This window comes from Papaver somniferum, unplaced genomic scaffold (assembly GCF_003573695.1).
Source record: "Papaver somniferum cultivar HN1 unplaced genomic scaffold, ASM357369v1 unplaced-scaffold_99, whole genome shotgun sequence".
In the NCBI taxonomy this organism is placed as follows: Eukaryota; Viridiplantae; Streptophyta; class Magnoliopsida; order Ranunculales; family Papaveraceae; genus Papaver; species Papaver somniferum.
In genome coordinates, this window is record NW_020653081.1 from 9,236,032 (window position 1) to 9,253,039 (window position 17,008).

General features: G+C 33.4%; 1 pseudogene; it reads right to left on the minus strand.

The window, feature by feature from the left end:
• Positions 1–555: 555 nt before the first annotated feature.
• LOC113346402 lies at positions 556–6,210 on the minus strand (annotated as a pseudogene).
• Between the last annotated feature and the right edge of the window lie 10,798 nt (positions 6,211–17,008).

The following is a 17,008-nucleotide window of genomic DNA, read 5'->3' on the forward strand; positions in this document are numbered from 1 at the left end:
GCTTTCACCAGGGTCGACAGAGTAGTCTTCAACGGTTTCCTGCAAGTGATTACCGAAAAACTGTAAACACTCCTTAATCAACCAACAACAAGACGAGAACCACCACTGTATACAGATTAGAAACATATGCCAAAGTACTTGCAATGCACCAAACAAGTTTTTTTTTTTTTTTTTGTAACAACACAAACATACGTATAACAATAATCATTAAAAAGGATTCCATCAAGGTTGAATGAGGCAATTCCATCTTTTTTCTTGTCTCTGGCTAATTTTTTGACATAACTTATATACGATTCCCAAACTGCACAAGAAAATACAAGCACAATTAAGCATTCACAGCAAAGCGTGACAGCAGAACATACACATCAATCCAAGCAAATGATGCATACCTGGAAATATCCAAAGCACGAAAATGGATATTATCGTCAAATTATTTTCTTATCTTTAAGGCCTATCCCCGACTCTGACTAAAATGATTGACAACAGGTATTCGCTGCAGAGAACATGTCTTTAAGGCCCATCCCCTAACTCAGTATGTGACTCTCATAAAACCTTCAACGATAAATAAGCCTGCAATTACCAGACAAATAATGTATATTCAACAAATTGTGATATTGGAAGGTGATCTGCAATCTGAGATATATATCCATCTCATTGATCAACATAATGATATGTAATGAACAAAGGATTCAAATCTCATTTATTGGAATGCTTAAATTAACAAAGCAAGACAACGACATTGCAAACTTAGATTATCCAATTCCAGACTTGTACTATGAATATTGATTGCTGAGATATATGTTGAATGACTTAAGAAAGGTAGGAGTAGTTCATTGTGGCATGCCATGGGTGCAAACTGAATGACATAACTAAAGGTACATACCATATAGAGTGGCCGACCTACTATATACACATGAATATTTTATCCCGAATTTAACATGCTATAATTGCAGAGCATTTTCACGAAACAAATTTGTGTTATATGTAATAACATAAATTAACAAGTAACCATAAAAGCCTTTGGAATTCATATATGCATAACGGGTATATCTTGAAAATGCCAAACGGGTTAAACCAGATACAAGAGTAACAGAGTGACTTGACCTGTATCTGATCAACGTTTCTAGCAGTGATATTTGAGATGGCCCAACAGGTTTCTCTCTTAATGTTCTTATTGTAATTTTGAGTCAGAAGTTGATGGAAAAAAAAAGCACTTCGTAGTCAATCAACACCTGAAAACATTAATAGAGATCAGGCCAAACACTTCAAACAAACAAACAAATAAAGTCAAAAAGAGATGCTTAGAGAACATGCCACAAAATGCACACCAAGCTTCGAACTGGCAAACACATTTTGAACGGGCTTCTACCATCAAATTACGAATAAATTTACAGCATCAAACTTATCAACTGGACTCGAGTCTCCCAGATCAAGTTGTAACAGTAAGACCCTTCAATAATTACCTGAGTCTGTTCATCATTGCCTGTAACAATGTTTCCAATGTTTCGAAGAGATGGTGTATGAATTGTAGGAGATAGATGACTAAGAGAAGTAAATTATGTCAGTAACATCCAAGATATCTTAAATCTATATTTAAATAAAAAGACCAAAACAAAACCCAAAAAGGAAGTAGAACAGAACTAGTTTTTACAACAACCACTTCAATGACTAACTCACAGATTCATATTTAACAAAAATAGCATGTGTTTCCAATAATAACTTACAACAAAAGATTCACAAGTCGTAAACAGACTCCATCCTCAATCACAACCTCGATTATGTCCTTAAAGATATGCGACAATGCCAACAAGAATCTGTAAGAATTTCTTCATCACTTGAGTGTATAAGGTGCTGAACAACTGGCAAAGCAAGCTTGACCTGACAGAAGTTGAAAAAACAACTACTAAGGATACAAGTAATAATTAATAAACCTGGGACTAAGTTAAGACAAGAAAAAAACTCAACAACTCCCCCCTCACCTTCTCAAATGATATTGCTGGATCGCCACGACATAAGTTAGATAAAGTCCACATAGCAGTCCTCAACATAGATTCTTCTGAGTGCTTACTAAACTTAGATAGCAGTGGCACCAATGCACCCTGTGAAAGAGAATAACCTTTACAGGCTGGAGAGTCACCAACGACATTACCCACAGCCACACAGTCTGTTGATTAGAAACGAAATAAAAACAAAAGTTACATCCACTGACTAAGAAGTAAGTTTATAGGACAAAGATAGGACATTAGTGTAGACTTGTTCACGAACATCAAAATTTCTAGAGATACTCGCTGCACATAATTGAGTAAGGAAAGAAATTTTTTTAATAGATACTTATATAGAATTATAGTCTTAGAGTTGCATACCAAGAGATAAAACTTCCTGAATTTAGTGGTCGACTCCAACTGTGCTTCTGGATAAACTGACCATAATTCTTCTGTCATTGCCTGAATTATGTCCAACTGTCAACGAAAACAAGACAACCAATTAGCAAACTTTAAACATCATGACTTCGCCTACCTCAATCAAAGTGTAGCAACAAATCATGTGCTCTCAAAACATCCCAAATATGTTAAAAGACGGTTAACATCTACAAGTTATACAATCTGAAATAGTTGTTTGCATATACGACCAGTATTAGGAGTTCCAATCGACTAGCACATCATGATTTCAAATAACCAAGCCGAACTATGCTTCATGGACAGCGTCATGGGATAACCACTAAATCTAAAAATACTAAGAAACTAAATCTGTTAGATGACTGCAGTAAGTCCAAGACATATAAGCTAATTCTACTCATTCCTTGAGCACAATTCAACAACACAATTCAGGCCAATGAACAATGATAAACTAAGAGCAATTCCAAGACAGAAACTGAATTACAAGCAAACTGAGAGCAAATTAGACAACAAACAATATGAGAGATGTAGAAAATACAGAATAATAGAAGTACAAACAAGAAGGAAACCTATCTCTGCGATGAACATGTTTCATGCACGATACGTCAATACCTAAGTAAGCAGTCAACAATAAGAAAGTAAGAAGCTTAACATTTAGATACATGAGACACCTATAGCAGCTGAACAAAAGTTGAACAGATTACCCGACTTTTCAAGTCCTTAGAACCACAATTGTATTCTACAAAACCTGCATCAAAACACAAACCATGCTTTATAAATTTTTCATCTGACAACAACATAGACAACAATGATAACTACAACAACTCTTTAACTTCTCCTTTCAGATGAACACAACAAAAACAGATAACTTAAAATCCACCTGAAATCCATAAACCCAACTATGTATCCAATCCATTCACTTTTATATGAGACTTTACATAAAACCAGCATCAACATACCCATGGCTCAAAACTTTACATAATACCAAAAAAATAAAAATAAAAAATCTATATAGCAAGACTTGAAAGTAAAATCACTTACTTCAAAACACCAAATCAACTTCAATAAACTGAAATCTAAATACACCCCATGCTTTAAAATTACAAAATGTAAAAAAAGAACACCAAAAACTATACATGCAGTAAGAATCCAACTTCACAGAGTTAGGTCAAACAATAGAGCAAAATATAACCAACAAAATCAAAATTAAACAACAGTAGTAGCAGATAATAGTTTATACCTGATGATAATCAACAACGAAATCAACTATTAGATGAACTGATTTTGGATTTCAAGACAAAAATTATTTTCTAGGTTTAGGATTTTTTTTCTTCAGATTTTTATAGAATAGATCGAAATTTCTGGGTTTCGATTACCGAATGCAAGGTTTTGATTTGGTCGGTAAAGCGAAAGAGATCTCTGGATTTTGATAAAGAAATCGCGTTTTATCCGGCATTTTTCTTTGCAAGAAAAACTCTCTGAAAATAAGAGAGAGAGAGTAAAAGACGAGGAATTTTTTTTAAGCTTTTGTAAAAAAAAGAAAATTAATAAAAATTAAAAATATCTAAGATTAGAAAAGAAAGACTAGGCTACTAAAGGCCCATGTAACTATATGATATTACATAAATCCCTTTTATGTACAACGTTTTTACACATTTCAAAAACGTTGGTCTATTAATTTCATTTAATAAACCGATATTAGTTATTTTGTGCAACGTATGTTTTGGTGTGCAACGTCAATATCCGTTGCACACACCCGGAAATGATATGTTGCAAAATGCAGAATATGGTGTAGTGAGGTTAGTCATTATATATCGAGGACTAATTATCAAGATAAACTTGACTCGAAATTCCTTTATATGCATAATAGTCTAATTAGTTATGCGACATCGTCTCAATGATAGAAAAGTGAATACAGCTTGAGAAATAGGTGGTTAAGTCTTCACTTATACCTTTTGTTGATGAAGTTCTCTAAAAGCTCCGGTTGATCTTCGCCTTCAAACGGTAGAATGCAATAATGAATGTCGTGATCCACTGTTTCTCAATGAAATTTTTATCCTAGTCCGAGACTTAACTAATTGTATACTAGAAATCAAGATATAGTTTTGACAACTAAACTTGACAACAAGCTTGAGATATCAACACTTGTGAGTTCGACCGAGCAATGCTCTAACAATCTCCCCCTTTTTCAATTTTAGTGACAAAACTATCAATACATATGGATAAGAAATAAAGCTTTGAAAACTCCTCGAATCCATCATGATTGATTTCCTTGGTTTCTTCAACTCCTTGAACTCTTCGTAATTTCAAGTTGCAATGATTGTGTACGTGTTCAACTCAGTATCGTTGTTGTTCAAAATCCGTAGCGATAACGACATTGAAAACAAATATTCTTAAACGTCGTTATACAGAAACATAGTATTATTAACTTCTCCAAAGTTAAATTGTATCCCAACTCTAAAGTCATACTACGATGATATGTTTCTCCCCCTTAATCAATACTTACACTTTTTGCATAATAGGTGAAACCTCTAGATTATTGATTCACTCCTCCTTACATAATGATCCGTAAACCATATATATGTAGTACGAAACTACTAAATAATTCTCCCCCTTTTGTCAATAAAATTGGCAAAGGTACGAAAATCGTGGGATCGTAATGAATACAACCAAAACATATGTCAAGTTTTAAGGAAGTTAGAGATACTACATTATAACATAGTTAAAATGCAACTCCTCATATCAACTTTTTTAGATGATGTCACACAGTAAGAAAATACTTAGCGCTCATCTAGGAGATTTAAGATACAAGCATCCCCTTTAAAATCCACAGCCACACTCCCCACAAAGATATAGCAATTAAGCACAAGTTAATTTAAGAACTCTCCCCCATTTGATGTCATTCCCAAGGGAACAACATGAGTGACCTTGCTTTATGAAAAATAAGGATTTTGTTGGATATTAAAAAAATCACACGGATTTGTATCCGAAAATCAACTTAAAATAATCTCTACACCAGTTACAGACAAAAATATAATTTAATCGGTATGACTCAACATAAGAAAATCTTACGGAGTGTGTCAAGCAGTAAAAACACAGAAGTGTGATTACGAGTAGATCAATATTGCGAGAAAATTCTCAAAGAAAAACATAATAGATTTAAATTCTGAGCATATATGAAAATTAGCTTGATTCACGAAAAAACGTAAAAGCACATATATTTCATAAGACTTTTGCAATGATTAAATCAATAATGATTACATACTGCAATTTTATCTTCCAACAACTCTAGAATTTAAATAAATAAATCTAAAAACAGGCAAGATGAAAATCGTTGGAAATAGCTTGTGTAATCATAATTTTTTCTATACCAAACCCTAATTATCCTTCTCAAAAATAAGAATAAGTTCTCAAAAGAAGTTTCCTAGTATTTAAAATCTTTAAAAAATTATTTATCATCTCCAAACTCCTTATCAACGACTGGCATAAAAACATATGATTCATGAATGAAAGAGTTAGTTCCTGCAAACCTGGTACGTTGTTCATTGACAAGTGCTTCTTGAAGTTTAAGAGATTTCATTAGAATCTTCTTCATTCCTTGCACCTCCTTCTTGGTTTTCTTAAGTTCTGCAAGAATATTTTCAAATCCTTTTTGATTTGAATGATCCGCTCTAGGTTTCTTCTGATTCTTCATTTTCCTCTTAAGAGGTGAGACAAAAGCAAAGGACATCTCTTCTTCCTTTTTAGTTGGATGAATATCAACAAGGATTGGAGCATAGGCTTCACGAGAGGATGTTGTGCATGGAGCCTCCATGATTCATAAGAATAAAATGGATTCGTAAAACATAAACATATGGCTCAACAGGAAAAACTTCTTGTGAAAGAGATGTGAGTCTTAAAGTAGAAGATATTACCATGCAGGATTTCAGAATGCAAAAGTTCACGTACTAGAATACACAAAACCTAAAATGGAATGAAAATGTCATTTTTATTCTTCTACAAGTTTCGTAGATCAAAATTTCCAATACCATTACTTGAGACATAGATTAAGATGAACAACTAAGAGACGGAGATCCAAGCAATGATATTCAATTTTGATCAAAAGCCCTGATGTGAAAAGTTCTTATCTCTTTTAAGGGCACATGAGATAAGATGCACATTTCAACAAAATGAAATTGTGTTGAGGTGAGCATTAGATTGCTCACCACCATATTCCTACATGGAATTTCATATCCTTCGATACGTAACGTTTAGCCCGGACTCTTCTCTTCATTTGAGATTTTACCTTATCCTTAGAATCAATAAATCTTTTAAAATAAGAAGAGTTAACTTTTTGTACCTCAGGATTGACTTTTGAACAAGTTTAAGCATATTTTCATAACGACTAGCCCTCCGTTGCAGTTTGTTGACATACCTTAGTTTATGTTTGTACTTGAAACATTGTGTGAGTCTGTGACCCTCACTGGAACAATAAGGACATGTCGGTTTGGAGATTGATTCAGGAACAACATTAGCAGCTAGACACAGGATACCTGAAACATTAACATAATTTTCTTTAGTATATGAAAAATCCATAATATCCTCCAATGATTTTGATGAAGAGTCATCTATTAAATTGTCAAGATTGATATGAGTATTGTTATATTCATCAAAATTGACAATTTCTCCCAAGAGTGTTACATTTGATCCATCATCTTCTTCGGAATCATAATGATCAGATGTTTCATCAAGCGTTGCAGCAAAACACTTGTTGCCAGTGTATTTTTTTACGATTTGGGCACTCATTAGCAAAGTGACCGAATTATTACACTTGAAGCAATGTGGCATATCCTCATCGCCAGTATCGTTAGAATCTCTATTTTTGACAGAAATACGATTATGTGGCTTAGATGACGTTGGAGGCTTTTCTCTGGTGAACCTTTAATTTCTCTTCATAAAAAGTTCTTTAAACTGTCTTGTGATCAATGAAACTGAGTTATCAAGATCTTCATCTGAAAAATCAGGATCAACAAGATTTTCCCCAGAATTGTCCCAACACTTTTACTTTTAAGAGTTTTAGTGTTTTTCAGTGCCTTGAACGCAATATCCTTTCCGGCTTAGGATTGCATTTCATAATCAAATATCTTAACTTTCCAACTAAAGTATTTCTGGAAAGAGTTTCAAGGTTATTTCCTTCCATGATGGATGTTTCTTAGACTCGTATCTTGCTGGTAAATATCGGAGAATTTTCATCACATTATCCTTTTTGGGAATGGTCTTCCCTAATGCAAAACAAGCATTAACAACACCAAACAATTTTTGATTAAATTCATCAAAAGATTCTTCATCAGACATATGAAGATTTTTCCAGTCAGAATTTAGGTTTTGAAGCCTAGCTTCTTTCTCTGAGGTATCTCCTTCGAATACAGTTTCTAAGATATCCCAAGCATCTTTACACTTAGTGCATGAAGTCTCATGGTGCTGAAGATCTAGGCTCATGGCGTGGATAATAGCGTTTGACCCATCAAAATTATGCTTTGCATCACTTATCTCGGTTTCATTATATTGTCCTAATGGCTTCGCAACATTGGTTCCATCTCTAACAACTACAATAACTACAAGTTTCCATGTCTCAAAGTCACGGGCTTGTAAAAAGGAAAGCATAGTGATTTTCCACCATAAGTAATTTGTGCCATCAAATGATGGTGGTACGTTTATCGATATTGCACTCTTGTCCATATAGTCAGATTGCTTCAAACACAGACTTGTTAGGTCTTAAACGTGTTTGCCTGCTCTGGTACCAATTGAAAACGTGGGGGTACCAAAATACACCACCAAATTTTTATTAGGAAACCTGTATGGACAAACTCAAATATAATTCCAAGAGTAAAGCTTAATGAAACTCAATCAAGAAAAATATTCAGAGTTATATCTCTTTCTCTCACAATCAGAAAGTTTACAGAGGCAAGTCCGTGAACCTGATTTGTGGATGAGAGTACTTGGTGATTCCAAAGATCAATTAACAACTATCAATCGAGTCGTATCCAACAAACAAGGATGGATGTATATACTTTGATTGATTAACATACAACTTGTGATATTTCAATTATAAATATAAACAATATAATGCGGAAAAAGAAACAACATAGACACCAGAAGTTTTGTTAATGAGGAAACCGCAAATGCAGAAAAACCCGGGACCTAGTCAAGATTGAACACCAAACTGTATTAAGCCGCTATAGACACTAGCCTACTGGTAGGTTGGGAAACCTACAATAATAATATTGCAAGTGCACAACGTCTAACTAGTCGACAATGGCAAGTACAGGTCGTTCCCACGAGGAGTGTGAAATACTCTACCAACTAATATCGAAAGTAACTAATCGACAGGATAATGTTTTAACGATTTTTAGAAATTTGGGAAAAAAAATGAAATAATAATAATTTTAACAATAAAAATAAAATGGGAATGAGTTATTAGGATTTTCGGTTTCCGCCAATTAATTATGCAAACTCTACTAATCGTTAAAAACATATTTCATGCCTTTTCAAATACTGTTTTCTCCGGTGTAATTTTCTTCGCTTAATGAGTAGTGATTCTAAAGTATTACCTATCAATACTAAAGCATATCACGTCAAATAAATTAACCAAAGCATGCCATATCAATTGAAAAGCATAAATAATCAAGAAAATCACCTGAACAATAAAATACCAAGCCATATGAAGAAAAACTACTAGTCATTCAAATAATTATTGAGCATATAAATGTAGAGTTTACACAATTAAATTGGTTTCTACCTAAACCCTAACATGACTCTAGCTAGACATGACTTTCTCAAAAGCCATAAACATGTTAAAATCAAACTCTAGATAATGAAAAATGAAGAATCGAAAACAAAAGTTCAAAACCCTTCTCTACTTACGGCCTTGTGGCCCGGCTCTCCTCTCAAATAGTCGACACCCTTTCTTATAACCTTCCCTTTCTTTTATTTCATTAATCAAAGAATCAAAATAAATTATTCTATGAAAATATCTTGCATGCAAGTTGATGTCGTCATCAATATCTTTCCCCAAATAGTATTGTCACCTCGTTCTTCCAATGAAATAATAATCTCTCCTTATTTCCAAAATCTCCCTAATGAAGAAATAGTTACTTTATTTCCAAAATAATCTCACGTGTAAATATTCCTCAATTAATTCTTCACATGGCAAACAAATTATCTTTTCCGATAGAATATATTTGTAATAAAGTAAGAAAGATAAAACACTCTCATTTTCAATTTGCATGTGCCAACCCCACTTTGATTTCAATTCATTTGATGAGTTTGTGCTTCGCCTATGAAACAATTTTATGCTGCTGATATATATGGAGATACCAGGCCAGCTACATTTTGTCATTTTTTTCATTGTGGTTGCTGATATATGGAAATACCATGCCAGCCTCATTTCATCATTGTGGTTGCTGATATATGGAAATACCAGGCCAACCCCATTTCAGAATTGTGGTTGCTGATACATGGAAATACCAGGCCAACCCAGCTGCTGATACATGGAAATACCAGGCCAGCATAATAAGTGCTGCTGATATATAGAAATACCAGGCCAGCATAATTGATCATTGTGGTTGCTGATACATGGAAATACCAAGCCAACCAAATTTCATCATTGTGGTTGCTGATATATGGAAGTACCAGGCCAACCAAATTTTTCCATTTTCGTCGCAAACACCATTAAGTCTCACATTTTACTGTTTATTCGCTGGATGATCGAATTCACTTGTACTTTATACAAAAGCACTTAAATAGTATTAGTAACTAAAATATTGTATCATAGCTAATATAAATATGGGTATAAAATGTAGCATATACATGCTTATCAACACCCCCACACTTATATTTTGCTAGTCCTCGAGCAAAACAGAGATATTATGCAATTGATTTTTTTTTTTAATTCTAAGAAAAGTGAAAACCTGCAAAAATATGGATAATTACCCACTCCCCCACACTTAAACATTACATTGTCCTCAATGTAATTGAGTCATCCAACGTATAAATTAAGATGGGAAATACAAAAATAAACAATAAAAATAAGAGATAGAGTAGAGGGAACAAATCTGATGGGTTGACTCCCATGAAGCGAAATGTATTTGTTTCCCTACTTGACAATAGCATGTAGTCTCAAAAAAGGTGAGGTTGGTACCCTAAAGTATACATCCAATCATATATATAGAGTCTAAAAAGTTGAGGATCATCCCAACTAATCCGGTCAGTTGAAGATATGTCCCTGTGAACACTATAAACCTCCAAAACGGTATGTAAATTCATTCTCAATCGAAAATTGTAAGTGATATTCAAATAATGCATAGATGGGATAAGTAAATCATTCCCATACGCAACAAATTCAGATTGTTTGACAGTTTTTATTGGCGGAACACGCTCTAAATCAGGTTCTAAATCAGCTGAAATAATTTCCGCGGAACAAGAGCTCAATGGAGCAATAATATCACGACTCATAAACCCATTATCATCTAAAACGGTTTCATTATTAATATCATCAAGACGAAAAAATTCAGAACTTAATGGCTTAAGGTTCAAGGTCGGATCTTTCTCGACTGATGGAACTAGTCGAGACTCGGACAAAACTAGAGGTTCTAATTTGGGGTTCAATTTATTAGTGTCTAGCAACGGTGCGGAGTGTAACAAGGCATTGACTTCACAAATAACACTATCATCATCCAAACCAAACCCAAAATGAGCTAAGAAAACCTCTAATGGATCTTCCAAGTGGCTCTTGCAAAAGCTTGCCAAGTACATACTTGCTTTTCGCCCGCAGCACTTCGGATTAAGGTACCTAAAACAAAATCAAGTAAACTGCATAAAAAGACTAAAAGAAATTTAAAAGAAAAATAAAAATAAATTATGTACAAAAACTAAAAATAAACTATATACAATAATATCAACAAAAGAGTATTTTGCAACCACTCCCCGGCAGTGGCACCAAAAACTTGGTAGGTTGGGAAACCTACAATAATAATACTGCAAGTGCACAACGTCTAACTAGTCGACAATGGAAAGTACAGGTCGTTCCCACGAGGAGTGTGAAATACTCTACCAACTAATATCGAAAGTAACTAATCGACAGGATAATGTTTTAACGATTTTTAGAAATTTGGGAAAAAAAATGAAATAATAATAATTTTAACAATAAAAATAAAATGGGAATGAGTTATTAGGATTTTCGGTTTCCGCCAATTAATTATGCAAACTCTACTAATCGTTAAAAACATATTTCATGCCTTTTCAAATACTGTTTTCTCCGGTGTAATTTTCTTCGCTTAATGAGTAGTGATTCTAAAGTATTACCTATCAATACTAAAGCATATCACGTCAAATAAATTAACCAAAGCATGCCATATCAATTGAAAAGCATAAATAATCAAGAAAATCACCTGAACAATAAAATACCAAGCCATATGAAGAAAAACTACTAGTCATTCAAATAATTATTGAGCATATAAATGTAGAGTTTACACAATTAAATTGGTTTCTACCTAAACCCTAACATGACTCTAGCTAGACATGACTTTCTCAAAATCCATAAACATGTTAAAATCAAACTCTAGATAATGAAAAATGAAGAATCGAAAACAAAAGTTCAAAACCCTTCTCTACTTACGGCCTTGTGGCCCGGCTCTCCTCTCAAATAGTCGACACCCTTTCTTATAACCTTCCCTTTCTTTTATTTCATTAATCAAAGAATCAAAATAAATTATTCTATGAAAATATCTTGCATGCAAGTTGATGTCGTCATCAATATCTTTCCCCAAATAGTATTGTCACCTCGTTCTTCCAATGAAATAATAATCTCTCCTTATTTCCAAAATCTCCCTAATGAAGAAATAGTTACTTTATTTCCAAAATAATCTCACGTGTAAATATTCCTCAATTAATTCTTCACATGGCAAACAAATTATCTTTTCCGATAGAATATATTTGTAATAAAGTAAGAAAGATAAAACACTCTCATTTTCAATTTGCATGTGCCAACCCCACTTTGATTTCAATTCATTTGATGAGTTTGTGCTTCGCCTATGAAACAATTTTATGCTGCTGATATATATGGAGATACCAGGCCAGCTACATTTTGTCATTTTTTTCATTGTGGTTGCTGATATATGGAAATACCATGCCAGCCTCATTTCATCATTGTGGTTGCTGATATATGGAAATACCAGGCCAACCCCATTTCAAGAATTGTGGTTGCTGATACATGGAAATACCAGGCCAACCCGGCTGCTGATACATGGAAATACCAAGCCAGCATAATAAGTGCTGCTGATATATAGAAATACCAGGCCAACATAATTGATCATTGTGGTTGCTGATACATGTAAATACCAGGCCAACCAAATTTCATCATTGTGGTTGCTGATATATGGAAGTACCAGGCCAACCACATTTTTCCATTTTCGTCTCAAAGACCATTAAGTCTCACATTTTGCTGTTTGTTCGCTGGATGATCGAATTCACTTGTACTTTATACAAAAGCACTAAAATAGTATTAGTAACTAAAATATTGTATCATAGCTAAAATAAATATGGGTATAAAATATAGCATATACATGCTTATCACCTACTACCAATTAACTTCAGACTGGAATGTAGTTGAGACCGAATTAAACCCTCACAATTATTCAGTTACAGTCCCGCTCTCACGCCTCTTGAATCCCAGCAGGACTCCGTGCAATCGATTCCCTTAGATGATGTCACACCAACTAAGAGTTGCTTCAACTCAATTGAAGACTTTAAACCAATTTGGCTCTCACAGATAAGCCTACATGTGTGATTTCCTTTTTGACCGTACATCAAGGTGATGGAAATTGATAGCAATACACAAAGTCTAGATAATCTCAAAATCCAGACTTATACAACCCGAAGTGGAGCCTAAATTATTATTCACCTCACAAGTATTAAACTTGTGGAATCAACAAATTTTGAGACGAAGAGAACTTTGATGATTTCTATCTATCTTGTTCAAGTGAGCAACTTAACAATCGAACAAGATCAGGATACTCGAGCTATCTGATAAACAATTATTGCACCTGGCTTCACGAATCCCTGTGAAGTATTTGTAGTTGATAACCCCTAGAAGAGTTTTAGGAAGAGGACGACTCTAGTTTACAACTAGGACACACCAAGAAAAGTAGTGTTGATATTCGAAAATCCAAATTGTTTGTGGTTCCCCTTATATATACATTCAAAGCATAGGTTGCTTTAGGTTTAAGCTAAGATAGCTTTAGAACCAAACAAACAATATCCACCCTTGGATGAATCTTTGAATCTGGTTAACATAATCAAGATATACACTCTGGTTAGGATGAACCTTAGCCAAACTGTGTATAAGGACCACGCTCATGAATGGTTAACTGAAGCTAGCCAACTGAACTATATGCTTGAGTATTTTCATAAACACTTAAGAATTAAATCGAAACACAATCATGTGATCAAATATGTCTATGGTTTTTTTAGAGATTATTCAAATGCTAATTATCTCGGAAAAATAATTTTATGTGCATATGAATTTAATCGACATGGTAAATAGGCGTACAAGGTACAAATACTTAACATGTTCGTGAACATTTATGTCATGGTACGTGTACAATTATGTAAACCTTAAGACATAACCGGTTTCCGAAGTTCACAAAAAAAATTTGGTATGTGTACTGGTATGGATACCATTTAAACATAACAGAGTTCCAGAGTCCACATAACTTTTCTGGTACGTGTACAGGTATGAATACCAAACCGGTTTCGGGACCAACAATTCTTTTCTAGTACGCATACTGGTTTGTGTACCGATCCGGGTTAACGAGTTCACAGTTTTTTTAAGGTGTGCATACGAGTATGCATACCAAAAATCTGTTTGTCGACATATAACTATTCCGTTACGTGTACAAAGTACATGTATTATGACTTCAAACTTATAACAGTTTTCCCAGTTTGTAAGACTGATACGTACGCTGTCTTGTATCTGAATTTGTAATATTTCTCTCTAAATCGATTCGAAACATTCTCAAATAACATCAATGACACATATCACTGTTCCAGGATATTTTCTAATGATAATTCTTGAATCATGATTTTGATTGCAAAATAAATTTTCCTTAACCGAAATTCATCAAGTATGAAATGTTCATTAAGCTTAGTCATATTTCGAGGACTAGTTACAAGATAAACTTGACTCGAAAATTTTGGTATGCTTAAGGTAGTCTAATTAGTTTTGCGACAACGTCTCATAGATAGAAAGATGAATATAACTTAAGATATAGGTGGTTCAATCTTCACTTACCTTTTTTTGAAGAAGTTTTCCAAAAGATTCAGTTGATCTTCGCCTTCAAATGATAGAACGCAATGGTGACTGTCATGATGTCCGTTTCTCAACTACATCTTTTATCCTAATCTGAGACTTAACTAATTGCAGACTAGAAATCAAGATAAAGTTTTGACAACTAAATTTGACAACAAGCTTTAGATAACAACACTTGTGAGTTCGACCGAGCAATTCTCTAAAACAACCTATAATACAATGAATCTAAATTTGGTTATGGAAGAACCTAAGAATGATCCTTTTAATATATCACAAGATTACAGAAGTACGGAAGTTTCATATGTTGTTGCATCTACGTCTCATAAGGAGTCGTGCTTGTTTCTGATAATGCTGAAGGATCTCAAAAGGAGTCGTGCTTGTTTGGTTTTGATTATCAAGATTCAAAGGTAACCAAGTGATTTCCTACCGACTGAATGGTTGATTACATCGCCAATATGGAAGAGCTAAGAACCGATAGTATCATATCAGTTGGAAATCAGGATTGGTTAAAGTATAAGATTGAAGAGACTGCTGCAGATCTTGCACTGATGAAAGAACAAGTTGAAAAGATTGAAAAACAAGAGACGGTTGCTAACAAGTCTCTTGAGACCTATTTCAAGAGTTTGAACACTAAAGAAACATCAGTAAACAACCAGAGCAGTCCAAGGATTAAGAAAGATTCTTCTTATTTTGTCTTTATAATAGACTAATCAATTGTTGATCAATTTAAATATCTGTACAAGGCCTATTTTTAAACTATCAATAATAAGTTAATGATAAAAATTTTATTTTATAAATATTTTGTCATTTTATTGATAGTTTGATTATGCAACTTGTGTAATTCATAAGTCTATTTTCTTTCAGTTATGAGATTAACTTTCGATTTTCATTAATAAGTTTCAGACTTTTTAATTGAGACGATTTCATATCTAACACTTTGGGTTGCTTTATCAAACAATCATAAGAATATGATTGATTAAAACTCATGTGTGAAGTTACAAATTATCGTAAGTTGCGTATTTAGTGACATACGAGTTTCAGTTTTATCTTTTTACTTTGTGTCAAGTAATAACTAAGATCTTTTAGACCTTTCTATGGTAAAGGTTGTCTTTTTGTAATTCTATTGTTTGGAGGGAGTAACAAAATAATGGGGAAGAGTTCTGATTTGAACTAATGCTTTATGTTATATCTTTGCGGGATATGTGGGGTTGTGAAAACCGAGGGAAGAATTATTTCTGATAATCTCTGTCCTGATAAGTAACCTGATCGATCTCGATCTTAGTTTGGATTATCAAAGTGAGCTAAAAATTATTTCTGTTAATCGTTTTCCTGATAAGAAAACTATTCATCTAACCTAGTTTTGCTTATCAAAACAAGGTAAAAATATTTTGTTATAATTAGATCATGACAAGAAAAAAACTAAGTTAATTCTGATCTTAGTTTACGCTTATCGAAATAGGTACGATTATTTTTATATAATCGGTTCCTAATAAGAAACTAGTTATCTAACCTAGTTAGGCTTATCAAAATAAAGGAAGATTATTTCTGGTAATTGTTCCTTGGTAAGAGTCAAAGCTAATTACTTTTGTAATTTTGCTTTGATTGCTTATCAGAAGTGGTATGTTATACTTTATTTTCTTAACTCTTATAGGTTGTATCAAGTTCTTATGAACTTGAGGGTCCTTTCAAACTACTTGTTGTATTTCTTTGTTTCTTTATCATTATATGGAGTATACAGTGACTGATAATCACTTAGTAAATTATATGTGCTAAAAAGTATATATCTAAACAGAAAAGAGTAAACCATTGATTAAGGGGGATAAACATATCATGTTGTGTAGTAATACATACTAAAAAGGAGAATAACAAATATGTTCAGATAAAATATATACCTAGATTTCTTTTAGGGGAGTAAATCTTTTGTTATTCAAATGCTTCAATTGCAGCATTTATTGCTTGAATATTTTCAGGTATTTGTGTTGTTGAAATTTGGAATCAAGCGTATGAAGATTGAATTAAGAGATTGTTGTGTTATGTAATGTAATTTAATGTTATGTCTTTTAATTCTTGTATTCTCCATATGTAAAGAGTTTTATCACTAAAATTGACAAAGGGGGAGATTGTTAGAGCATTGCTTGGTTGAACCCACCAAGCGTTGATATGGAAAGTTTGGTTATCATATCTGAGCTCCAAAACTCGAAGTTGCATGATTAAATTACTAGAGTCAACTTCGTTTGGTTAGACTAGGTATTTTGGGGTAAAAATT